This window comes from Stegodyphus dumicola, chromosome 3 (assembly GCF_044657685.1).
Source record: "Stegodyphus dumicola isolate Sdum_Otavi_A_Nest chromosome 3, ASM4465768v1".
NCBI classification, from domain to species: Eukaryota; Metazoa; Arthropoda; class Arachnida; order Araneae; family Eresidae; genus Stegodyphus; species Stegodyphus dumicola.
In genome coordinates, this window is record NC_140770.1 from 243,914,403 (window position 1) to 243,941,396 (window position 26,994).

The following is a 26,994-nucleotide window of genomic DNA, read 5'->3' on the forward strand; positions in this document are numbered from 1 at the left end:
AATTTTTGTTCATTTTTCATCGGACTTGTGCATTCATTTAGTAACGAATCCGTACGCGCGCAACAATATGAAAAAGTGCCAATGCCTTCTATAGAAATAGAATATAACTTTTAATATCTAATCTCATTTTATTTTTCTTGTGGATATCCTTTTAAAAGCTTTAAAGTTTCATTCGCATATGTTCGCAAGTCATTGAAATTATCCACATAATTTTTTCCAACTGTGAAACAATCTATCCTTCTTAGAATTTTGCTCTTTTCCATCTTTAAATTTAATAATAATTAAATTTTAATGCATGTGACCACTACTGCTCCAGCGGTTAAACCTAATTTAGCTTAGCTATTTTATTCATTATGAAGGTTAGCCAATGGTATTATGAAAACAAGAACTATGATAGTTCTTTTTATTATTCATAAAACTAAAATATTTGTAAACTTCTTTTTATTATGAAAAGTTTACAAAAGCTTTTCTAGTTTTATGGAGAATAAAAAATGCATTTTTAGATCCCGAGTGATAGTCTATAGCAGTGATATTGAGCCTGGACACCATATGTGGTGGCGAAAAATTTCATTGGGGTCCCAAGGTAGGTGAAAAAACTGTGAATAAATTGATTTGAATACACAATTGATTTGAAATCATTGCTAAATTGAGAAAACTTGTGGTTTTTAAAGAGTGAAATTTTATTAAATTCTGGATAGATTACTCTATTTTTAAAACAACAATTTCATAAAAGTTTATCTCTTTAAAATCTAGTTTGGTCCAGATATGCGTTGGATGCCGTCGTATGGTCTCACAAGAACAGTTCTCGATATATTATGGGAAGTTGTGTGTTGCCCAAGAAATTAGCCCTAACGTATTTTTTATAGTGGTGTCTTGAAGGAATGTTTCTCAGTTTGCCATCTTCGCGCACTCAGTCTTCTCTTTCTCCCAGGAAAGATTCGTAAAAAACAAAATAACAGTAAAATATTCACTTGGCTTATCCCTACTTGAAATATATTAGACCTCTTGCTTTAGTGACGACCATTAACTAGTACTAGACATAATGGCGAGAGTAATTCTCCTGGCAGAGAGACATTAACGTCTTTTTCCATTTCATTGGACGTGCATTTAAGCAAGTGATGATAACACAGATTCTACATATTGTCAACGTAGCATATTTCTGAGTCTAATTATTATTTTGGTGTAGAATTTTGTAATTAGCTTAATTTTGGTATGAAATTGATTGCTTTTAAAGTTACAAATTTTACGTTTTCTTCATGCATAAGTGGCTAAAAATGGATAGGATAACTGAAGAAATAATGACAGAAATGGTAAAATTGATAAGAAAATGCTTCGATTTTGGCTATTTAACTTCTGACGCCGTCCAAATATGTTTGGAGGTTTCTGTCTCTACGGAGAGACATAAAGAAGTAAAAGCAAACAAACGAGTTCATAAGTTCAGCTATGAATTTATAAAATATGGTTTCGTTATGTATTGAAAATGATGAACTAAGAGCTAGATGCGTTCTAAGCCTGGTAGTACTGTCAAACGAGTCACTGAAACCAAATATACTATTGAAGAGGCATCTACACACGAAACATCTAGAATCTAAAGATAAAATGATTAAAAATATTTACAAAAAATAGGGCTTTTGATATGTAAGAAAATATGTCTACTTTATCAATATTAAAAAAATGCGTTCAAAGCTTCTCTCCGAGCAAGCTAAAAGCCTTCGTTCTTTGTTTAAAGGCAATTGGCCTTTTGAGCTGCACTAAAACGTCCCATTATATATTAAAAATATTAATCTCAATCCGTCATATATGTATATAAAATTGATTTATAAAATTAGTAGATATATGCGAACTTTACGATCTTTTTCATATGATGGGAGTTTTCAAAGTGGTTACAGCCGAAAACATCGCAGCAAAAACATAGCGGACGAAAACTTGAAGAAACAGCCATCTCGTATACCAAACTCTTTATGTGATTCCAAAAAAAGAAGCCCATGCATTATAGGTCCGGTGGTCTAGCAGGTCAATGAACGGGACACCACGACCTATCCACCGCTGTCCAAAGGGTTACGTCGAGATGGTCAGTCGTGTAATGTGGAGAAGCCACGTTATGCTGGTACTACATGGACTTACACCATATCTGTCATGCATAGACTTCTTCTTCTGGGGTCACATGAAGAGTTTCGTGTACAAGACACCCGTTCCTTCAGTTAAAATCCTCTTCACTGGAATATCTGTAGCTGCCGAGAGGATATCTGACATGTCAGGATTCTTCCAGAGCATAAGGAATTCCATGCAGCGCCTCTTTCAAGCTTTCCAAAAGGTTTCGTCGGACTTCTGGTCGCAATTTCGAACACCTGTTGTAGTACAACCTTTCAATGAAATGATTTTGTGTCTTATCCTGTTCCTGTCCTTTTTCTCTGCTTCTTTGCACCATAGCTCGCAATTATGGTGTTTGCGCCCCTGCATTCCTATGCGATTCCAAGTCATCTCTGTACCCCCTTCACACCCTGCAAGGTTTGTCGGTTTGGTAGCGAATCACTCTGTATATATATATATATATATATATATAGCGAGAGAGAGAGAAAGATCTAGATATAGATGTAAATGTAAAGAAAAAGGTATATATAATTTTTAAGATATAATATGATTTTTAAGATTTAATAAAGGTAAATATAATTTTTAATTAAAATTTTAAAATTATTATGCATTAAATTAAATCTGTTTAAAACGTTTTCTTAGAAATTTCATATTTCAGTAGTGACTCTGAAAACCTAGCGAATGAAAAGGGTCGTCTACGCAGAGCTAAATTGGTTAATTTGTTGTCTGAAAGCGAGATCATATGGATAATAAGGCTTACTTTAAATCCTCAGTTTTAAAGTAAATGAAAACTTCGGAGTGCACTGTGAAGAGCTCTTTATAGAAATCAAACTCCTCCGAGTACCCTCAAGGATTCAAAGCAGCTTTCGCCTAAATTTCAATTAAGACCTTAATATCTAGTATTGAATCTTATTATGATATGTGTGTTGATATCTGTGCAAAGAATATCATATATCTTAAAATCTTAAATAATAAACCTTAATCTTAATGAATAGTCCAAAGAATGCATATCTAGTATAACTGAAAGGTTTTAATCTAAATAAGATTGTTAATATATTTTTAGTTTTTTTTTTTTTTTTTTTTTCATTTATAATATAAGTACTTAACAAAGAGTATATGTAAATTTTGAACAGATTTTCATTTTATTTCTGATAAAGAAATCTTCTACTTAAGTGTGATTTATTATTGTCTATCAGAACTGCCATCAGTTTAAATGAATAGTGTTTAAAAAATTAGTGCTTTATGCTTATGGCTTTATATAATTCTTTGAATGTTAAGGTTATTTTCACAAGCTAGTAAAGCAGAATTATGTTAAAAGCATATTGTAGATTGCTAAGTAACTGGCATTAATTTGCTGTTAGAAAGCTCGTAAACTAATTTTTGAATTAATCATAGCAAAATTAAATGGAAGGAACGAGACTATTGATTCAGACCGATTATTTTCCCTTTTATGCATTCAAAACCCGCTATGTGGTTAAATATACGTATCACGTTTTCTGAGTTTTAAGGCTGTAAAATAAAAACGCGATAGACACTCTCACCTAACAGTTTTATCTGTAAAAATCGATTCCGTGATAGATGTATAAGTCGAACGCTTTTTGATTTGCGGCTTATGCAGCTCAAAATTGCATTTACGTGCATACGCTTCTCTTTCAAGTTGATGGCATATGAAACATCTTTGGCGGATGATGTTTATGGCTTTATAAAATTGGGACCAATCCTCAAGGAAGCATTTCCTACGTCAACCGAATACATGGCACAATCCCGAAAGCGCTGAGTTTAGTCGTACGTGTCTCGACTTAATACGTTAAGGTTTCACTCGTGGAATAAAACACAGATATTACTGTTTTCTTACCCACATGATGTTTCAGATATGAAGAAATTAATGATAGGGATTATAGTTGGGTGAAGATTTTGCAGCTGTGGACATTTCTGTGAAATTACGTGTAAGTTTTGTTTAATACATCAGTTTGGCTAAAAATTAAAAAATAATAATAAATAAAATTATTGTTTATTGGTGTCTTAAATATAAAGGAATTTATGTTAGAGATTACTGAAGGCCAGCTGAAGAATTTTACTGGGTTATTACGTGTATGTTTTTTTAAAGATTATTTTCTTTTAAAACCATAAAGGGAAAATATGTAATAGCACGTTTTGACAATTTAAATCCTTATTTAATGTGGAAGGCGAAATACTATATTACTATTAGGTTATTTCATGCTGTATATCACTGCAAGTTATATCTACTAGATTTCTGAATACGCAAAAGGGAAGAAGGTATTTGTATACTGGATCTCCAAAGAGATTGCAATAATTACGTGGAAAATGTATTTAACATAATTTTAAAGGTATAAAAGTTACCTATCCACCCGAAACATAATCTTTAAATTAAAAAGAAATACATTGCTGATCATTTTCCGAGGATCCATGAAAATCGACAATTTCCTACTTCCAGATAAGCTACTGATAATTTCGTATAGAACTCTGAACTGAGCTGAATTTGCTTTCTTTGGCGTTCTGCAGTAATCATTTTCAGTGCAGTAGAAAGGAGAGAAGTTCCGTGAAGTTTTTTATGCTTTAACTCAGAACCGTTGTACGCCTTCCCTACCAAGCCATGGCAAGAATTCGTAGTATTTATGAAACTAGAGAAATTATAAGGTATATATTATCCCTCCTTACAGCCTGTCTTCGTCCTTTAACGGTAGCACACATTCGGCGCGTATTCGAGAAGTCCAGGTTCGGGTCCCTGTGAAGGCATTCCTCATTTTTCATGTCCCCTGCTTTAAAAAAAATACAAAAAAGAAAAATAAAAACACTAATGACTCTACAGTGGCGCTTGAACTAAAATCCTGGTGGTGATGATAATTCGTCACCACCAGGATTTTTGCGATTGTGTTCTCGAATCCCCATTCTCTCTATGAAAGGAAGATTATATAAGGCATTTTCTCCTTCCTTCCAGCATGCCTTCGTCGTGTAACGGTAGCACACTCAAACAGTATTCGAGAGATCCAGGTTCCTAGTGCCCAGCGAGGGCATTGTTGATTTTGTCATGTCTCCTGCTCCAAAATAACCTAATGACTACACAGAATCTCATCAAATATTCCCCAACATTTTTTTTTTTTTTTTTTTTTAGTTTCAAAAATGGCCTTTCGGGTTCTGTTGATAATGACTAATATTTCTGTTGATAATAACTAATAATAATCTGTTGATAATAACTAATAATAATCTGTTGATAATAACTAATCCATGCTATTTGCACATGTTTAGCACTTGATTTTATTGAAAAAATTATGTAAGTTAATTTGCAATTATTACACAAATTAAATTGTAATGCAAGTTGCAAAATGCTATGGAGATAAATGTAAGTGTAATATTAAACAAGTTACAAGCCAAAAATTCAACTGACTTATAAAGTTGCTCATTACAGAAATATAGGATTTGCAATATAGTAAAAATATTTGCTTAACTCACCTTCCGAATATTAATATATTTTCTTAAAAATTAGATATGAACCTAAAGTGTATAAAATTCAATTTTATTAACTCACGTCAGTAACGTATTCTTTCTCTATTTATCATTCTATAATGCGTCTTATTTTATGTTTACTGTTTCTGATACTCTCAATTTAAGAAAGAAAAGTTTCCTGAAGAATCACACAGCTAATTTAGCGAACCGTTTATCTTACTCTTCCTAACCATTTACTAGTTTATATTTTACTAGTATTGAAGTATTTTAATATTTTCATTTAAGTTTTGTGGTTAGCTGTGAAGTTGAGCTGTAATACAATAAAAATTCAAATCTACCTTAGAAAGTTCAAGTATCATTCTAATTCCATAAATCAAAATTAGACTATCCATAAAAGGACCAATTATTAGACTATCCTTTTATGGATAGTCTAATAATTTAATGCAAACTCTTTCTTCTTCGATTGTTTAGCTAATATAAGGGGGAATGTAAATTTTAAATTCTTTACAAAAATCTAATTAAAGTTTTAATATCAAATAAATAAATAAACATAAATAAAATTATGTAATTCAATAGATTTACTCTTAATTTTTCCCGTTAATTGAAACATTTATAAAATCTACCTGTAATTTATCCTTTTCGCTCTCAAAAGAGATACAAATGAGTAACTATTCAAAGAAGTTATCATTTATAACATTTAAAAGTATTTAAAAGTGAGCTTTAGTATGAATGTGGGGTACAGACATTGAAATGTATGCGTAATTCCATCAAACTGACAAATACTTTCTTTTAATAAGAAATCTTAACATCCGTTAAAATTTACCGATTACGTTTTGAAAATGTATTAAGATTTGAAGAGACTGCTGCTTTTTCATGATATTTGCGTATTAAATATCCCCTTGTTTTCTAACTTTTAGAATCATTAGGTTATTTTGAAGCAGGAGACATGAAAAATGTGCAATGCTCTCGTTGGGACTCAAACCCGAACCTCTCGAATACGAGACGAAAGTGCTACCATTACACTGCAAAAGTATCCAGAAAAGAGAGAGAAAATACTCACGCTTTTAAATGTCGACTGGGGATTATCGCCAAATCCTGGTCGTGAAGAATCATTATCCACCAACTTTTAGTTCGGGCGTCACAGTAGAGGCATTAGGTTATTTTGAAGCAGAAGACATGAAATATGTGCTAAGTTCTCGCCGATACCTGAACCTGGATGTCTCGAATGGGTTACCGTTACACAACAAAGGCATGCAGAAATGAATGAGGAAATACTTGATAAACTTTATTCCTGGCTTCCTCTGTAGAATGTAATTTCTCTTTGTTTTCTGTTCCTATGCGATCACCGTCGATCATTTTTGATTAATTGCGAATTTATTCCCACACTGAGTAAAAACGTCAATGAGCAAGTGTATGTAAATAATAAATTCAGGTGCAGTACACAGAATGTTAAAATTGCACAGGGGGATTACAGAACCCCTTCTAAGAAACCTAGATGAGTTCTAAGAAAAAGGCTGTAAACCTGCAGCTCAGAACTAAGAGAAGAAATTGAGGGAAAAAATGAAAAACCATGAAAAATCTACAGATGAGAGTTGCCTAAGTTTATTCAAGGGTTAGAAAAATATATTCAGAAATACTCTTGTAGATAAATAGTTTATTAGTAAAATTAGGATTATTTTAAAATTTTCCATATACATAAATTTTTAAGCATATAATTAGCATCTAAATCTTCAATGTTCCTTTAATTTCTTTCAATTGAATGAATAATTTGCTGAACAGATTTCTTCGGAATTATATTGGCAAGAAACATGTTTTTCTTTTCAGAATTATTTTTAGCTTTTAGAACATCTTTTCTGAATGTCTAGAAAGTATTAATCTTTGATGATTAAACTAAGCAGTAAATGAGGAAGAATTGCTTTTTGAAACAGAAAGTAATACATTGAAGAACCTGAAGAAGAGAAAAAGTGAAATATCTCTGCTTGATCCAAGGCCGTGATTATGAATGAAAGCGTTAATTTACCTTGGCTTCAAAAACTTTAAATTAACGTATTCTTTCGGTAGCATGCCTTTGAATGTTTAAAAAGGGAGTAAGGTTGCACGGTAATTGTTTTCATATTGCGAAATTTCTTTAAGCCGGAAATGAAAGATTCTTTGCAACCAATAGCAAGAATGTTTATAAATCTTTTTTGAAAGCTATGTTCTAGATATATATCTACAGATAATGAACTTAATGAACTTTAACTCCATCCGGATGCTGTGTAAGGAAAAGCAAGAATGTTTTAACTACCTTTTTTAAATTTTTTAATTAACATCTATTTAATTTAAAATAAAAATTCTTTCAAAACTGCTTTTAACGCCTTTTCTCCTTTAATAATACACGAAAAACGATTTAATGCACCTAACAGAGAGCTTCAACTTAAAAATATTAACTTTAGAATTTTTTTTACTTAACTTAGCTGCGTCAGAAATGAAGATAGAAATATTTTCTCAGATAACGTGAAAGATATTGTTAGGAATATAAATGCTGCCAATAATTTATAATTAAGATTTTGAGCTATGCAGAATTAAAATAATAGAAAAAGTTCTCCTTTCAGACTTGTCTAATGTCTTCTTAAATGTTCTGAAAAGAAACGAAACATGAAGATAAAGCAATGAAAATATTCAACGTCTTTATATTTATAAGCATGCATTTTGTATGTAACTGGAGTCAAGCAGCAATCTAAAAATATTCCAGATCTGTGGCAGTTCCTCCTTTTATGAAATATTTGAGCGTCGAAGCAGGAAAGGACATTATCATCTGCAGAATATATGAAAACATATACAGTTTCTAAAAATTGTTCGATTTGGATAAAAAAGGAATATGTGTGAAATTGTTGTCATGGATATAAATTTAAAAATTTAATGTAGACTTTTTACCATCACTGTAATAAATTGCATAACTGAAATAATCATTTCAGCTCCTTAACTGATTCTGTTTCAATGCAGATAGTAGAAATATTGAAATAAAAATATCAGTGAAACGAAAAATGATTTATATGACAATCATTTGAAAAGCATGTTGTAAGTTGAAACATACGAGAAAATATTTTACAATGCAATAAATTTGTAAAATATTTAGCAATAAATATCCTCTCTTATAAAATTTTATGAATCTAATAACATAACAAAGATTAGCGATTATACACAAAGATATCGATTTATTTTTTTCTCATTGTTCCTTTTCTTATTCGTGTTTCAATATGACTTCAGAATATGTAAATCATTCAAACATTTGAAATGCGTTTATAGAGCTTGACTTCATTTGAGAGCATAAACTAGCATGAAACTCCTAATAGATGTTATGTCTGAAATGAACTACAGAGTCGTGGAAAGGTTTTGATCAAACCTTTTTATTAAATAGAATTTAAAAGGTAAACCACTTCTTGTGCTCACAGGATAAGCCAGCACTTGTGACTATTCAACTTATAGCCAAATTCAAAATTTAAAACTTAATCTAGTAGTCAAGGATTACACAATTTAATTTAAATCTAAATTGTCTCAGATCTTCTAACTGCCGTAGCAGTTTAAATGACGGTAGCTGTAATGCAAAGCCTAATAATTACGATATTATCTGAGATGGCAGAACTATGTATTCTAAATTCGAGGGGCAGAAACACACTCTGTCTTACAATCCCAAAACATCTGCTTAAATACTCTCAAGCTCACTTACATTTCTGGTAAGGAAATGGAAAGGAGAAGCCATAGTTAATACTAAAATCATAAATAAATGTTCATTTAAATAAATATAACTTTATACGTTGAACACAAAACGGAGAGAAGGAAGATCCCTGAAGCGAATTTAGTTGCAAATTAAATTAAATTAAAAAAAGTACATTTAATTGTAAAATTAAACGATAACTTGGAAAATGATGTTTATCACGACAGATCCGATTAAACAAATCGCAAATATATGCATGTATGCTAATTTTATAAAACCGCGGTTTAAAAGATGTATTTGCGCCTTTCACATAATATTCAAAGCGAGCATTTGATCGAATGAGGTGTGATCGATTGTGAAGTTTCATATATGTAATACTTGTGATTTACCTGTGTTTGTGATTCAGTAAACATTTACACATTTCAAAAGTATCTCAGTGTTAATTTTTAGGTGAATTTCAGTGAGGACGTCTGCAGTTATACAGAGAGCTGATAAAAACTGTTGGATGCTTTCAAACCTGAATATACAACAAGAAGGTTTTATTAAACAGAGATAATCCGAAAGACTTTGTCTAGCGAAACAACGGTTGATGAAACAGCATTCCTTGCTAGCTGGTGAAGCAGCGTCATTATGAAACGGCATTGTACCTCAAATATGAGAAGTAAACCTTCTCTCCTTTGATCACTCCAGGTTTTCACGAAACCCATATATTTTCTGAACTGTGAAATCTTAGGGGCAGAGGGACAAGCATTTAGGAGCTATAGGGCCTACAGAGTATTAGTAAAATGTTGGAAACATGACACGAAAAGTCGCTAAAATGCTCGTTTCACGTATTTATATGAACTAATAACATGGTAAGAAGGTGGAACATAAAGGCTTAATATAAAGGAAACAACAACTAGTTGAAAAGAAACAATATACGTTGGGATGTTGAAAATGTGACTTATTATCGACTTCAAACAAAATCTATTGCAAACAAAATCTATTGAGACAATCAGTGTGTAATCCATAAAATAAATACTGAGACGTTCAGAAATACAGTTAACATTGCGCACATTTCACAAAAGCGATAGCCTCACACTTTGCACACTCATCATATGTCAGTAAATCGCAGCAGTAATCCATCGGTTCAATCAACACTCCAGGTTCGTTGACCAAGTATCCGCCCTTATAAAAAGCATACTTAATCAAGCTTTTGAAACGATTAGGGCTGAACTGATGCAGTAAAAAGTATGCAGGCCCAGGAAAAACTATCGTTATGCCAAATGTTCTCTGTCTCGATAATGATTGTGTCCATTATGTAATGAACAAAAGATTTGTAGTGTCTGAAGAAATGAATACCATCAGGTACTTCAGAAGCAGACAATGCATGAATATACAAGAAATAGAGACGTCATTACGGGAATATATCCATCTATACACACTTTGTGGGTCCTATAGCTCCTAAACACTTGCCCCTCTGCCCCTAAGACTTCGCAGTTTTTCTACTTGTGACATAAGCTTTCAGAAAAAAAAATATGGGTTTCCGGAAAAACGCTATCAAAGAAGAGAAGGTTTACTTGTGAGTTCATTTTAGCTATGAGCATAAAAATAAGTATTGTTTCCAAAATGTGAACGAAAGTAGCCTGGATGTAAGGTGGCCATAGCGCTGTGTCGTCTTTCTTTTTCTTTTAAGCAAGGATTATTAAAATCGGTATCTTCTGTATTACTAATGTAGCCTAAGATAATCATCGTGCGTTTCTTTCATTGAATAGTCGAGATATAGTTTAAATATTGATTGTCAATTTAGTTTTACCGTTATTTTCAATGTTAAGGGCTTATTAGATTTCCGAAACGGGATATTCACGGAATGAGGAGAAATCGTAAAAATAGATCTCACGTATTGATATATTTGCTGCAACAGTAGTTCCGCAAACCCACAGCTGTACATAAAATGAGATCTTGCATTTCCATGTGAGGCTTTACGGACTTTATCTTCAGAGATTTAATTAATGCTTGAAAATTTTCTAGCTAATCGATGCAATTCAGTTGGAGAATAATTTGAAAGAGAATTTGTTGTTTGACTCGACAGACCAGCATTGTACTCCATCATTCATTCATTTTGAATATGGCCGGGATTACGACGCTGAGTTGCAGTATCTCAGGCTCTTTCTTGAAACCTGCAACAGCTTCGACTAGTATTCTTAGAAGAATGTGTCTAAATTCAAAATGATTTAATTCAGTTCTTGTATTTCGTCACCATATATAACTTTCTTCTACAAAATTATAAGTAAAATTCCTGTTGCACATAAACTCATAATCTAGCTCTATTTAAGTTTATCTGCAAAAATTATATAGATTGATATTTTTCATTAGCTCAACGTAATTTGGAGTTTCCGAAGTTAACCTTTATTAGGATTGCTAAATTTCTCGGTCGTCAAACTGTGACATAACTTAAAAAAAGCACATATTAAATTGCAACATAAAATACGCTTATTAAGAATAAAAGCACAAACAAAACGTATACATTATATAAAATATATTTTATCTTTATAAAGCATAAGTATATATTTTAGGGGCAAAAACAAAAATTTAATAAAACATTTTTCACGAATCTTACAACTTCACTAAAATATCACAGAAATAAAACTGATCTTCTATTACTTTGTAGAGACATTAGTATTATTTTGAAAGCAAGATAGGTGAAAAAGGAGCAATGCCCTCGCCGGGAATCGAACCAAGAACCTTTGAAATACGCGCCCAGCGTGTAGATCACTTCACTACGAAGGCATGCTAAGAAGACGTGAGAAATACCTTATAACTTTTCTTTGTACTATGCATTTAATTTGTGCTTTTATAATACAGCCTTATTATTTAATATCATTTATTTAATCTATCTTATTATTTAATCATGCATTTCGCAACAATTAAAACCATAATTTTCTAAGCATAGAAGAATACTTTCAACAGTACCGATTGAAAGTTTATTCCTCTCGTTCTCCACTGTATTTAAGTCTTTCTTTACAAGATATTCTTTCTAAGTTAAACCGTGAAAAAATAAATCTAGTATGGAAACACATACTCTCACATGCAATATAAAACTTTATATGGTTCATGAAATCCCGTTTCTAATTTTTTAAATCCAGCTACCCAGTCTTCTGAAGCTGTTTTGTTTTTCCAGCCTGGAGAGTACAATTCAATGTAAAATGAGTTTAACTTTTACTGTCGTGATTTGACTAAAAATGTGTCATTAATATTAATTAACTTAAATAGGGCCAGATTAAACAGACTAACAAATTTTGTTTTTTTACTTAATTGTACGAAATAAAGGAAATTTCCATTTGAATGATATTTTGGGTTACATCTGTATATACGAGCAGAATAAAGGATTCTTTATTCCAAGAGGGATTGTGGAATGGATTTAAAATTTATTCAAAAGGGATTTTTTTCGTGACTTCCGTACGTACGTTCGTACGTATTTTCGCATAACTCAAAAATGAATAGCCTCAGAAACTTAAAATTTTGTATATGAGACTACTATCACATGCAGATGTGCACCTCCCTTTTTGGTGCTCCTTTATATATATATATATATATATATATATATATATATATATATTTATCCGGCTCGGTGAGCTGAGTTTTTTATTCTTTTATATTGAATATATATATATATTTATCCGGCTCGGTGAGCTGAGTTTTTTATTCTTTTATATTGATACATTGTGCATTTTTTGCTTTAATTAAATTATATTGTTCTTATGATCCGGTTAATGTTTTCATGTCTTTAGTTAACCTCCTGCATGCAATAGTTGTAAAATTATCAACAATTCCAAAATTCTTTAAGTTTTACTAAGCCTATCGACGCCGCCATTGATTTACATTTGAAACCTAGTAGCATAGTGAATGAAGTCAGTTTCTGCTCCACCTTCTGTGTCTTTTTGCCGACTCAGGTTTAATGTTTGTGCACTGAAAAAATCTGTCTTTCTGCCTAATTTTAATTAATTTAAACTGAAATTTTAGTCGTAAAAATGTTTTAACGGTTTCTAACCCTACTTGGTGTTTTAAATTTTTTTGTATTTTACAATTTTTAATGAAGATATTTTGAGTTTTTATATACGATCGTATTTTCTCCTTACCGCGAAGTGTGAACTGAATTGAATGAATGAGATATATACCCCTAATGACATTCAGGGAAATAAGTTTAAATGAAATGCAGGAATAAAATCTGAACAATTTAATAGACCCTACAGGGAAGTTATGTGGTTTCTACGCCAGATTTTGTGTCTTTGGTTTAATTTGAAATACCACGGGGACGAAGAGGAGCTGTAATTCTGCTTCGGAGAAATTATACTACATGCAAAGGAAATCAAATCAAAATTTAAACCAATTAAGAGATATCTGCAGTTATTGTGAGCGACTTCATCTACAACAATTGTTTTCTTTAATTGAAGAAGAAAATAAATATATAATTATAAATTCTTCTTTTCATGCAATAAAAATATAAAACAAAAGAACTAGTAAAACCTTAGCATTCGTTTCCATATAGAAACTTTCCTGTGTTCTCACAAAGAGCCTATTATATTCTGAAGATATTATTTTTTTCTTGAATTACAACCTAAGATAATGGTTTTTCCGTGGCATAATGCTTAATTCTTTCTTATTTTCATTTCCTTCTCTGTTTGATAACTAGGGCCTAGATACCAGAGGGAGGAGACTTCAGATTAAGGTGCCTGGACCCTTAAAATAACTAAGAATAAAATCTTTTTTTCAGGCATTCTAATGTTTATATTTTAAGAAATATTTTATTTAAAGTGGAATAATTCACGTCGTCCGTTAAAGCTATCCAACAAAAAGGCTTAAAGTGTCCTCTTTAAACGACCCCATGTCTTAAATAAAACATCGCTAAAAGCAAGCTATGTTTATGTGCTTTTTGGCTCATAAATATAGATAAAGAAGAATGCATTTATGTTTTATTTTTTTTTCTGAAACTATTGAGAAATATTTAGCACAAAACTGGCTGATCGATAAGTAATTTTCCAGGAAAAGCGAAATGCTGATTATATTTTGTTAACAACGGTAATCCTGTTAACAATCAATTTAAAAGGTTTTTCGAAAGGTTAAAAATTGAGGTCCAAGAATGAAATTGTTATACAAGGGCAGAGATAAAACAACAAAGTGTTTTAGTGATCTTAAGAGTTAGGATGCTTCCTAATTATACAGAAACGTTCATTACCGTATTTGTTAAAGTTATTTTTGTTATTTTATATGTAGTACGAACAATATAATTCTACGTAAACCCAAAAAGTAAAGGATCGTTACTTCTCAATACGGGCTTCGGGTTAGCGTATACAGTAAAAAGAGGCTTTATTTATATAGTAATGTTTCTATTCAAAATTAAAACTATCACTTGCGTTATTTGTAAAATATAAATATATGCGTTATTTGCTTTAAATGAACGCCTTAAACTAGCTGGAAAAAAGGACACCAGACGAAAAGAAATTACTTAAGACGAAAATATTATTGCATTTCTTACAATACTAGAGGACAAGTCCACCAGATGAGAGCGCTACGACCCAAGTAATATTTATAAATTCTAGGGAGTGAAAAACTGAAAATAAAATTAATTATTAATTTAATGTACTGTATACAAAGTCGCTAGCTGCGACCAAAGTAAATTTTATGAGTTTTAAAACCTGCAAACAAAATTCATAAAAACATTTCAGTATAAATAAAGTCAGTTTATTCTTTGCAAGCAACAACTAATTCGTAAATATTGTGTTACCGAACCAGGGAACATAACGCATTTTTCTTAATAATATAACGCATTTTTCTTAATATCAATAAAAAGAATTAACGTGGCAATAACATATCGTGTCAATTATTGTAATCTGAAACGAAAAAGTTGCCAACAGTAGCTAGTTATTTAAAATCTCACATTAACAAAAAATGTTCCACGTACAGTGACGTCACATATAATCGCGTGCTTTCTTCCGCGTCCGAATATGACCTTATATAGTGATAATATATTTAATGTTCGGCAATTCTAATTTTATTTCATATTTCGTGACACATAAAAATATTTTATTAACAAACTCTACGATTTGAAAGCAATCAGTGGCAACATAATAAAGTTTGCAACATAATAATACCGAAATAAATCAGATTTTTATCTTCAGCATGCGCGACTGTTGCCAATCGGAAAAAAACGAGTGCAAAAATTAGGGTTTCCGGAGCTTTTAATTAATATCTCAGATGATTAATGTGGTAAGAAGATGAGAAGGGTCGAAATGGCTTGCCAGGAATTTTGGGAATCTGGGGGTACCTCTCCCGATTCTCAACCTCCTGCCATTCCGAAGGAAAAATGCCACAAACAAGCAAGTAGACCAGTATGCGAACAAACTTTAATATTGTAGATTTCGCAACAATCAAAAAGCATAAAAAGAACCATTCATGTCAATTGTTGGATTTATTACTAGAACGAATTTCAGAAATATAATTTGTAAAACAATAGATAAATAATTTTTAATTACTTCGTTATTCGTTTTAAACGTTTTACAAGTCTACATCTCTTAATGGCTCTAATTATGATTATTTTGTGAATTTTCGTTTTATCATGTTTAACGAAATTTCGATACTTGTCAGTCTGTTGCTTACTACTATGAAATTTCTGTTCCAATGATAATGTAAACAAAGTCTAAATGTAAATTAAATGTTCAGTTTAGTTTAGTTTAGGTTTCCTGATTATTCAGACACCTCGTGCGCTTTTAAACACCTAGAAGTATTTATTGTTTTCTATTTACTGCAATGTAATGCGCTAAATAAATTTAAACTATTGCTAATAAACCATGCAGAAGATCTTTAACATATTTTCAAATTATATTAATTTTCTTTGCTAACTACAGCGTAAATTAATCATTTAAATATTTATTTTACCTATATTTCTTAAAAGTATTTGAAAACATAACCGTATTTTGGAAACACATTTCTAAATCTTGAATGTCACGATAAAATACATTTTTAAAACATGTGGTCGATTATGAAATTTCTGGCTATTCTTTATCATCTGTATCCCAAATAAAAGCTCGTAAAAAATGTTGTAAAAATATGTGTGGCAATATATATATTGATAGTCTCTTCCTGCACAAATTTTAATTTCATTCAAATGCAATTTGATTTTTAATATTTTAATGTTTTTTATGCTATTTTACTTTCAAAAAAGAAAAGCAGAAGCAAATGGAGGTTTTAAAAATGAAACTGGTTTTGAATTGACATCAACGTCTTCAATAAATATTCGACAAAAGAATTTTGACTTCATGACTTGACAGCATCAATAGGCATTTTTTCATTTAAGAAGAAAAACAAAACGTGTCAGTATATTTGAGGGGTTTTGTTATTTTTCGTATTTTATATTTTAAAAATATTAAAAACGTTTCCATACTTTAGTGAAAACTACTTCATAGAAAAGTTGGGCAGCAACTGAACATTATTAAATCACTAATTCTTTTTGAAACACATTTCTAAAGCAATAGCAACTCGGCATTATGAAATCTGTAATGCCTCAATGAGAACAAATATTACATTGGGGGCTTATATTCTAGTACTAGTAGCAAAGGCAAGTTAGCATTTACCAGAAATTTTCATAATTCGCCATTATCTGCTTATTTGAAGAAAAATTTCTATAGCAAGGATAACTAAGTTTGAATGCTTTACTCTGGCTACTACAATGCAGAACACTAAGCATTTGTTCACCCAAAACATGATGAAATGTCTGACATTGATACCGAGTGTTTGCCATTGAAATAATATCCGTTTTGAATAGATATTACTTCATAAAAATGAATATTATATTGCTCCATAAAAACGAAAATTGATGTTCTTAGTGTTTTGGTTAATAGCAAAGTAGGACAATTAGTTCACGAATTTATTCGTATGTGACTGGAGCTTCTGCGATCAGAAAAACCAACTGAAGAAAAAGCTATATAAAAACATTATGCTTACATACGGCAAAATAATATTAATTAGCTTGTGCCAATATAATGAACAGCATCAAGAGTTATTCTAGACAACAAGAAAACTGTTGATGCTAACCGAAATCGTTTTCCGTTCATATCTGCCTGTTTCATGACAACTCATAAATCACAAGGAAAGACGTTCAATACAGTTATTTGCGAATACAGCAGAAATGACTCACAGCGATTATTATGTGTTGCTTTATCATGAGTAGTTACCAGTGCAGAACATGATTTCTTTACCATTAACAATGACCCACCATCAAAGAGCAGCAACTTCAGTATGCAACCTTCAAGAAGAATTTCGTCAAGTTTTACTTAATCGTCTGCTAAAAGATACATTTTATTACGAAGAAAAAAGGATTATCGATGACGCTTATGAATTTTCAACGTTTAAGAGTCCGTATTAGAGGTATCTCGGATACTGTCCTACAAAATTCCAACACTTTATTGCTTTTTGAAACTGGTCTTAATACTGAACATAGAATAGAGGTCCCAGAGATTTTATTTGTAGTTCTCAGTTTATCTCAAGAATATTTAAAAGTTAATAAAGCATGAATAGGGAAAATACATTCTGCAGAATGTCTCATTGAAAGCAGTTTGCGACTAATATTGGTAGTTATTTATACATTTCCTGACAATCACGTAATGTATCCTCCTTAGAATATTGTAACATGTACAATTGGTGATGCTATATTATTGGCAAAGCTGAAGTAAAAATTTATAGAATTCCTGGGCTCACTTCAATATTAACTTTGGCTTCTCAAAAAGCACAACCATTAGTCGATTCCGTCAAGATAATTGAAAATTTAAAATTAACAACAACCCTAACAAAGCAACTATATGATCAGTAACGACAGCTTATGTAGTAGTTTTTAAGATCCTTAAAACAACTTAAATCTAAAGTGGTTATATCATATTTTACGTATCACACATTTTCTGTGCTGTTTGGAATCTTTAAAACACACAAACAAAATTAAATATTTTTTCATTATACATTAAAGGATTTTTCATTAGTTTTGTTTCTAATACTTTCTTCTTATAACCTCTTACATTTTATATCCATGGCATAGAAGTTTCACTCCAACCGTGTAACTTTTCACGCACACATCTTTCGTTTCCGTTTTCTTTTTCAGGCTTCAAGTAAAATTAAAGCGTAACCCTAAATCATGTCTATGGAAATTGACCTGCATTATGGTAAAAGAAATCGATTCTGCCGAAAAAGAAATAATAGCGTTGGATTTTGAAGAAATCATTTCTGGGATTCAAAATTTTCAAAACGAATAAAGAAACCAAGGAACAATGACTGCTGAAGGGCAAATCGTTTGAAGGATACAAAAATTTATCGGACCAAGACATTTTAGATGCGCTGAGTCAAACGATCCTGTAAAAATGTGTTAAGAAGAACGAGAAGTAAAAGAGCAAATATGATCTATCGGAATATTTAGATATGGTATAAAACTGTATTACGAAATTAATAACGTCAGAGACTGAGAAGTATTTTCCATACAGTCTGAAAGAATTTCCAGGCTTTTTTTTTATGAAAAAGAAATGTTCTTTTTAATCGTGAAAAAAAATTATCATGGATATGAATTCTAAGTTATTGTTTACTTACTTTTAACAGGTTAAACAATGTAAATATTAACTTAGGACATGAAAATCTTGGCGAAACGTGGCCTAGAGAGGCAGAAACACGCTCTATCTTACAATCTAAAACTCTCTGAACTGTTCTTTAACTGATGTGTGTTCTGGCGAGGGCGCGGAAACGAAAAGTGATGGTACAAGCTACAAATCTATATATATAAAGAAGAAAGTCTGTGCCTTTATCCTCTAATAATAACGATAATAACAAAAAAAAAAAAAAAAAAAACAAAACAAAACAAAAAAAAAAAAAAAAAAAAAACCTAAAATCAGAGATATTAATTAAAAACACTTAAAACCTTATTTTTCCGAGTGGCAACAGTGCTGATATCAGTAGCAATGACAATAGTGATATATCAGCAACAATGGTTGCGTGCCATTGTTGCTGGTGTAATGAGAGAAATTAGTTAATTTTTTTTCGAAATTTTTACGCGGGTTCCATATTGCATCAGACTGAAAAATGCATGACTATGAAGCGTAAATGTTGCTCAAAATAATGATGTATTTGTTTTTATTTATGCTGATCCAAATGGCAATTCCATATGTCATATGGGTATGTGTACCATATGATTCTATGATTACGCAGTCAGTCGTGGCACATGTATTGAATATTACTTTTTTCTTTGGCACTTTTATGCATTACAATGACGCATCATATTCCTTATGACGTGCAATATGCTTTTATAGGAATTGTCAAATGATATCATGAGTAAAATAATGCATTACTCTCAATCTAACTTAACTGGTATCGGGTACTTCCGCTAGTTATAAATAACTAATTAATACGAAAGAATAGAAAACGTAAAACGTATTATAGAAAGAACTGTTGTGAAACATGCGAGTTCACTTTTCGTACATTTTGAGCACCTGACGGTATTTTTCCACATTAGTTACGAAGTAAGTGTGTTTTACCACAAAAGACGCACATATTTTGCAATTCTATAATTATTTGAACTGCTCTGAAGATGTATCCAAACGCAGATATCTTAATAACTAAAATATATTTTTCTTCTCCATGTTTTCAAAAACTTCCTAGATTTAATGGTATGCTGCATTTTGTAAAGTAATACTAATAAACATTTGTAAAAATCGTTAAAAGCCAAGTCAGCAAATGAAGGGAGGTATTTCTACGTTCATAAATGTTTGCTTTGATATAAGCGAGAAATTAAATTTATTAGCTTCTTTATAGCAATTGCTTGGTTTATAGTAAAAGCTCAGAAAACTGCGAAACATCTGCAGGAATTAGATCAGTGTTTATGACTGTAGAAAACTGCACACGTAAAATTCGATAATTAAATAATTAAAAGGTGGATTTGGGAAAACAAAATCTTATATACATCAAAAGCTATTCAATGACTTTATTTAATTTAAATCTTATCCATATGAATCCTCCATTTCGCCATTCTTGTTAAGGAAAACTTTTATTTTAATAATTTTCTCATGTATGTGCTAACACTGTTTCTATCCTTGAATTTATTACACTTTACTATTTTTAACCTTTAAGAACTGAGAAAATGAACACAAATCTACCTATTATCAAGGAAAATATAGCAAAAAGAACTGAGTCGGAATGTTTAATTTGTATTTAAAGAAAATTTGGCTTATCCACCTAAGGGACATAAAACGTACATAAGATGTACCTTCAGATTAAACTGTTTAGTTAAACTGAAATAGAAATAAACCTGCTGACAAAATACGGCAAGAAATTTAAACATTGTACAAGCTTCTATTCTCAAAAACTACCAAGGAATTCTGCGTAAATAATTATTTAGCCAAAAATATCAATTTCAACTGAATTTAAAAGTAGTTTTCTGGAGAAAAATCTTATCCGGGTGTGAAGTATAAATTTTATTATAGACACATATTTTGGCTTTTCACGAAAATTTGAATTAATGTTCGTAGTCGTACCAGAATTTAGTGACACCGGAAGAAATATCATATTTATTGAGGCAATGGAACTAAATTTTTAACAATCCTTTTACTTATGACGGCTGGCTGAACATAAATGGCAATGGTTTTTATTTCGTGATTTAGTACAGAAAAGTTATTTTTAATTAAAAAAAAATATTTCTTCTTTTTTATCAAGTATGAGGCTAAAGATTTAAGTTATCTTTTGTTTAATCGAGGAGAATATTATGAAAGGTTTGGTCAGGTTTTTATGATTACGGCAAAGCTTCGAGAGCTATTTGCCTAAGGGAAGAGATGTCTTCGTGGAGGACTTTCTAAGGGCAACTCGCTTGTATAGACGTACCACATAGAGAAAACCATGAAAATGACCATGCTGCTAATTCGTTCGCGGGATTCGAACCTCGGACCGAACTACCAATGGTCAGCGACTTCACCGCTCGGCCACTGGTGTGCATTGTTAATGAAAGATCTTCATCAATTACCTTCACTATTAAACAGGTAAAATGACCGTAAAACATAAACTTAATATTAGGCAACACCTTGCTTTGTGTATGTGTATTTGCAGAATACAGGAATATCTTATTGCATGAAAAAAATGATTCGCCAACTAAAACAGGTTGTGTACATTTGTCAGCATATTTGAGTTCACGAAAGTACAAGTTTGAGTAACGTAGATTTTATTTTAGTAAAAGCGGTTTCTGGTTTGGTATGGTTTATTTAACTATGGCAAAGCATTCGAGGGCCATCTGCCTGAGGGAAGGGATGCCTTCGTGGAGAATTCTCTAAGGGAAACTGGCATATATGCACGTTGCACTTCGGAAAACCATGAAAACGCCCATGCCCGTTCTCCGGGATTCGAACCTGGTTCGAACTACCAATATTTAGCGATTTTACCTCTCGGCCGCTGGGGTGCCAGATGCGGTTTCTGGGATTCAGACATGGTTCAACTGCAAAAAATAGGCAACTACAGAAGAAAAGCAGACAGTCGAAATTTCCAGAACTTATTAGTAATTAATATGGCGCTTCTAATATTTCAACATTAGAGAAAAATCAACAAGAACTACCCGGAAAACATGCAGAAGGACCGCATGCTTTATTTCCTGGTCTCTAGCTCTCGAACCGTAAAGTCGCTTAACAGTGGCAGTTTAGCCTGGGTTCGACTCCAGGCGAACGGGCTGACTACACTTTTGACAAAATAAAATCTAAGGTAGTCAACATTATGTTTTCTTAAATCAATATCTGACCGTGTTTCAAAAAGACATATTGGAAAAAAATGAATGTAATTGGAAGCATTTTCCACAAGTATTCGAGAGGTCCAAGGTTCGAGTCCTTTCCGAGCCACTGCATATTTCACGTCTTCTTCAAAAACCCTAATGACTCTACAGTGGAGTTCGAACTAAAAGGTGGTGAACGATAATTCGTTACCACCAGGATTTGGCGACTGGGTCCCTTTATCTCCAGTCGGCGAAAAGCAGGCATATATTTCCCCTTAAAAATGGGGGTGTATGTTTCCTTTCCGCATGACTTCTTGGTGTAATTGCAAATACACTAGACGCGTAATGGAGTGGTCCAGAGTTCAATTCCCCGCCAGGGCACTGCACATTTTTTACTTCTCCTGCTTCAAAAACCTTAATGACTCCAAAATATCTATATATAACGTTTCCGGCATACGGTTTCTGTTAGAAAGTACTAGTAAGACTCTAAGCTCTGTAACAGATTTAAATAATATTAAAATCTTGTAGTTGAAATAATTTAAATAGATGAACATTAAGGTATTTGTGAATGGCAATATTTGAAACCAGACTCGAGTGCCACGTGCGACTCTCGCACGAAGAATGTAATTTAATTTTAAACGATAGAATATGTTTTCTCTTCTTGTTTGTATGTCGCCATTTTTTTTAGTGTTAAATAAAAGTTATTGCTGTGTTCCATCATTGGAGTTGCTTCATTTCGCCAAAGAAGTATCACAGTCTTAATTATTTTGGAGGCACCGACCGAGATCGAATAATCGTGCGTATTTTTATTTTATTAGTTCATCATTGAACATAATATTAGTGATACCAGATTATTACCTCCTGTTAATATTGAATTGCTTTATTTTATTAGTTCATCATTGAACGCAATATTAGTGATACCAGATTATTACTTCCTGTTAATTTTGAATTGCTTTATGTTATTAGTTCATCAATGAACGCAATATTAGCGATACCAGATTATAACTTCCTGTTGATATTGAATTGCCTTATTTTATTAGTTCATCACTGAACGTAACTTCCTGTTGATATTGAATTGTCTTATTTTATTAGTTCATCACTGAACGTAATATTAGTGATATCAGGTTATTACTTCCTGTTAACACTGAACTGCCTTATTTTATTAGTTTATCACTTGAACGTAAACTTAGTGATACCATTTTAATGCCATTTCTACTAGAGCTCAAACGAAACGAAAAATAGCTGAAGAGCAGATCTTGGAACCGATGAAGGAAGAAAATAAAGCATCCAGAGATGTACTTGAAGAAGAAGTTAAATCACCAGAATTAAAAGAGGAAGATGTTCACGAAAATTTAAAAAACGATAAAGAAATTTATATTGAGAATCATTTTGCATTGCAGCGTTATCATCATCTTTCGGCTTTTGATTTAATATCAAAGCCGCTACTAATAGACGAAGAAAACAATTGTCGAAAGCAAATGACAAATGAATATTATCCGAAAGGCATAGATGAACTGAGGAAAGGCTTTGCTGTGAATTATAGCCGAGGAACTGGTCCACCATGGAAGAGATCTAGGCGCCGTCAAGAAAAAAAAAAAAGACTAATTTGAACACTGGTCCATTTTCTTCCTATTTAAATGTGGTGTAAAAATACTTGTTTAAAAGTTAAAATTTTCGGCCTGAAAATTTGGAAACTTATGAGAGAAGTTATCTTTTCTCTTTAAGCAATTTAGCAAGCCGAGCTTATAAACTTTCGAAATTTACAGAACTTTTCCCTTCGGTAAAAGTCTCTCCGTTGGGGGAGAGGTTGTAACAGATTTAAATAATATTAAAATCTTGTAGTTTAAATAATTTAAATAGATGAACATTAAGGTATTTGTGAATGGCAATATTTGAAACCAGACTCGAGTGCCACGTGCGACTCTCGCACGAAGAATGTAATTTAATTTTAAACGATAGAATATGTTTTCTCTTCTTGTTTGTATGTCGCCATTTTTTTTAGTGTTAAATAAAAGTTATTGCTGTGTTCCATCATTGGAGTTGCTTCATTTCGCCAAAGAAGTATCACAGCTCTTTGTTTAAGTACTCCTAAATTAGAAAGAAATGTTATTGCGTTTATGAAGCTCAGTTGTTTCTGGAACTACTGATAATAAGGTCTTCATAGTTTTGCAATAGTGTAAAATGCAACACGGAAAATTTATATACACATATTTTTTGGCCATTCAATATTCAGTTGTTTTTCCACTACTAATATCTTCCATTACAATTTTGATGTACTTGAGTACGTTATTTCAAAATAGCTTTTTAATTTATCATTAAAGCTAATCAATCAATGATCATCTTTATGTATATAAGAGGCTAAAGTGTGTGTCCCCGATAGTTTATTGTTGCCACTCGGAAAAATGAGCGCGGAAATTAACGTTTCCGCAGTTTTTAATTAATATCTCGACCGATTAAATCTGTACGAAGATGAGAACGGTATCGATGGATTCGGAGAATTTTTTGGACTCCGAGTATATGCGTCTACGCGCGCCGTTCCGTAGGTATACGAGAAAAAATAATTTAGCATGTAGCAAAATCTCTGTAATAGGGAAAATCCAAGAAAGAAAGTGGTAAATGTAGGAAAAACGTAGGGGAAAATTAGTTTTAATTAATATCTCGGCTAATTAAAGTTCCAAGAAGACGCGAATGGTCAAAATGGCGTACCACGGACCTGCGGAGTCCAAAGGTGTGCTTCGGTAAGCCCGGAAGCCAGTCGTTTCGAACGAGAAAATGTTACTTCACCCCATATATATATGCGGCTTAAGTGTCTGTTTGTCGCCGATAGTTTATTAGTTGCTTGCGTAACTGTACTAGCCAATGGGGTGAAGTTGCCACGGCACAGGATTGCCGTTTCAATTGAGACGTAGACAATTTCCTGTAAAACTTGCCTTTCCTATGACCATCCATAAGTCTCAGGGCCAAATACTTAAGCGTGTTGGCATTTTTGTACCTGAGCCTGCATTTGGACACGGTCAACTTTATGTTGCCTGTTCGAGAGTTCGTGAAAGAACGGACGTAAAATTAAAAATAATGGATGGTAGTCTGCAAGGCAAGCTTAAAAATCATGGAACGATCTACACAAGAAATGTTGTGAACAAAGAGATCTTTGACATGTGAATTAAAGAGATCTTTGACATTTCATTATTTAAATCACCTTAATTGATTGAACTAGCGGTGGGCTCTTAAGAAATGTATCGCCAGTGGTTTCCTTCCTTGCACTCTACTTTAAGCAATTAAGCAAGGGGGAAACTCAGTGGGGCAGTAAGCAAAGGGTCGTCCTCGCCGCCCTGCTCTGGGTAATTCACTTTAAATTAGCAGACACCTTTGCACAAATCATTTTAATTACAATTTATAATATCTAGAACAGCGGTTATTTAGTATCACCTCTGGGCTTTCTAGTTATTAATATATGGCTGCAAAATCTTATTATATCCATTGTTTTAGTTCAGGACTCGTTTTGCTTACGTGCATGAATAAACGCTAGGTATACCGCGTTTATAAACTGATATATTCTCAACATCGAGTTTGCGACAGTTACTGCATGGTTTTCTTATCACTTGGTAGTGTTAGGTTCACAGGTTAATAATTTTGCTTGATCAGATATTTCATAAACTTGTCATCTTAGTTATTGTATTTATAAAGTCATTTATTAGCATATATGTATAACTTCAGAATGTTGGAGAAAAAATCGATGCAAACGCTTTGTCTGTGTTCTTTTCTTTAAATGCCAGCAAGCGTAGTTTTTTTTTCCTATAATTCAATGATTTCTTTTCAAAATGATCACACATTTTTTAATTTCTCTTCAAAATACAATTTGTGGTTAGAATTATTTTTCTTGCTATCAGATCGTCGTATAATATTAATGTCTCTGATCTGAGCAATTTTAAAAGAAACGCTTTGACTGGATATTTGCTTTTTCTCCTTACCTCTCTCCCTTTTCGAATATTAAAGCTGTCATTAGGAACAATCTACATTCTTGTCGGGAAAGGAAAGAGAGAGAGACAAGAGCAAAATTTTCAACCGTCAAAATCTAAATGCAGCAGAAAATAAAAAGTCAACTTTAAAAGCAAGTTTAAGAAATTCATCTCAAATGAAAATAATTTCTTTGAGAACAGATTCTTATGGCATTTCAAGACAGAAATTACAGAAAAATTGTTTTTTCTTAAACCCGTACCTTCCGTTTAAAACAACAATAGTGTAAATCAAAGCAAAAGTACTTTGTGTGAGATACACGTTGTAAAAAAGTTCTTTTTAAGATTTTAAATAACTTGTCATACATCAATGACATGCTACAGGCAATTTGTCGTAAATTAACGATACTGCGTGAACAAAGAGGCACAGAAATGTTTTTGTCACAAGTGGCATTCATGGAGAGGATAATTCTATGCTTTTATGAAACATCCAGATATTAATGTATACCTCCGTGTAATTATAATATATACCGCCATGTAAATTAATATATACCTCCACGCAGGGAAAATAAAGAGAATTCCAAATCTCATATTTTAATGAATCCGTATGCTTTATTATTATTGTAATAAATCCATATGCATTATTTATACATTATTATTGTTCATGAACATACAGCGTTAACTTAAACTGTCACTTAAGATTGCTTATCTCAGCCTTTCTTAAACTGTGGGTCGCGACCTTCAAGGGGGTCACAGGACCTGCAGCAGGGGGTCGCCAAAAGTTTTAGCAGTTATGATATTTCTTTAACTTATTATAATACTTTTACAATTACCAAATAGCTTTACACGATGTATCCGAAAATAGAAAAAGATAAGACAATACGGACAAAGAAAAAAACGAAAACGTTTCGACGCATTCTTTTTCTAATATAAACGTTCATTTTCCTTGCTTTGCACGTGACTCTGTCATTTCATCTGTTACTTATTTAACATTTTCACATTATTCTACGTCTTAAAATGAGAAATTAAAGTTA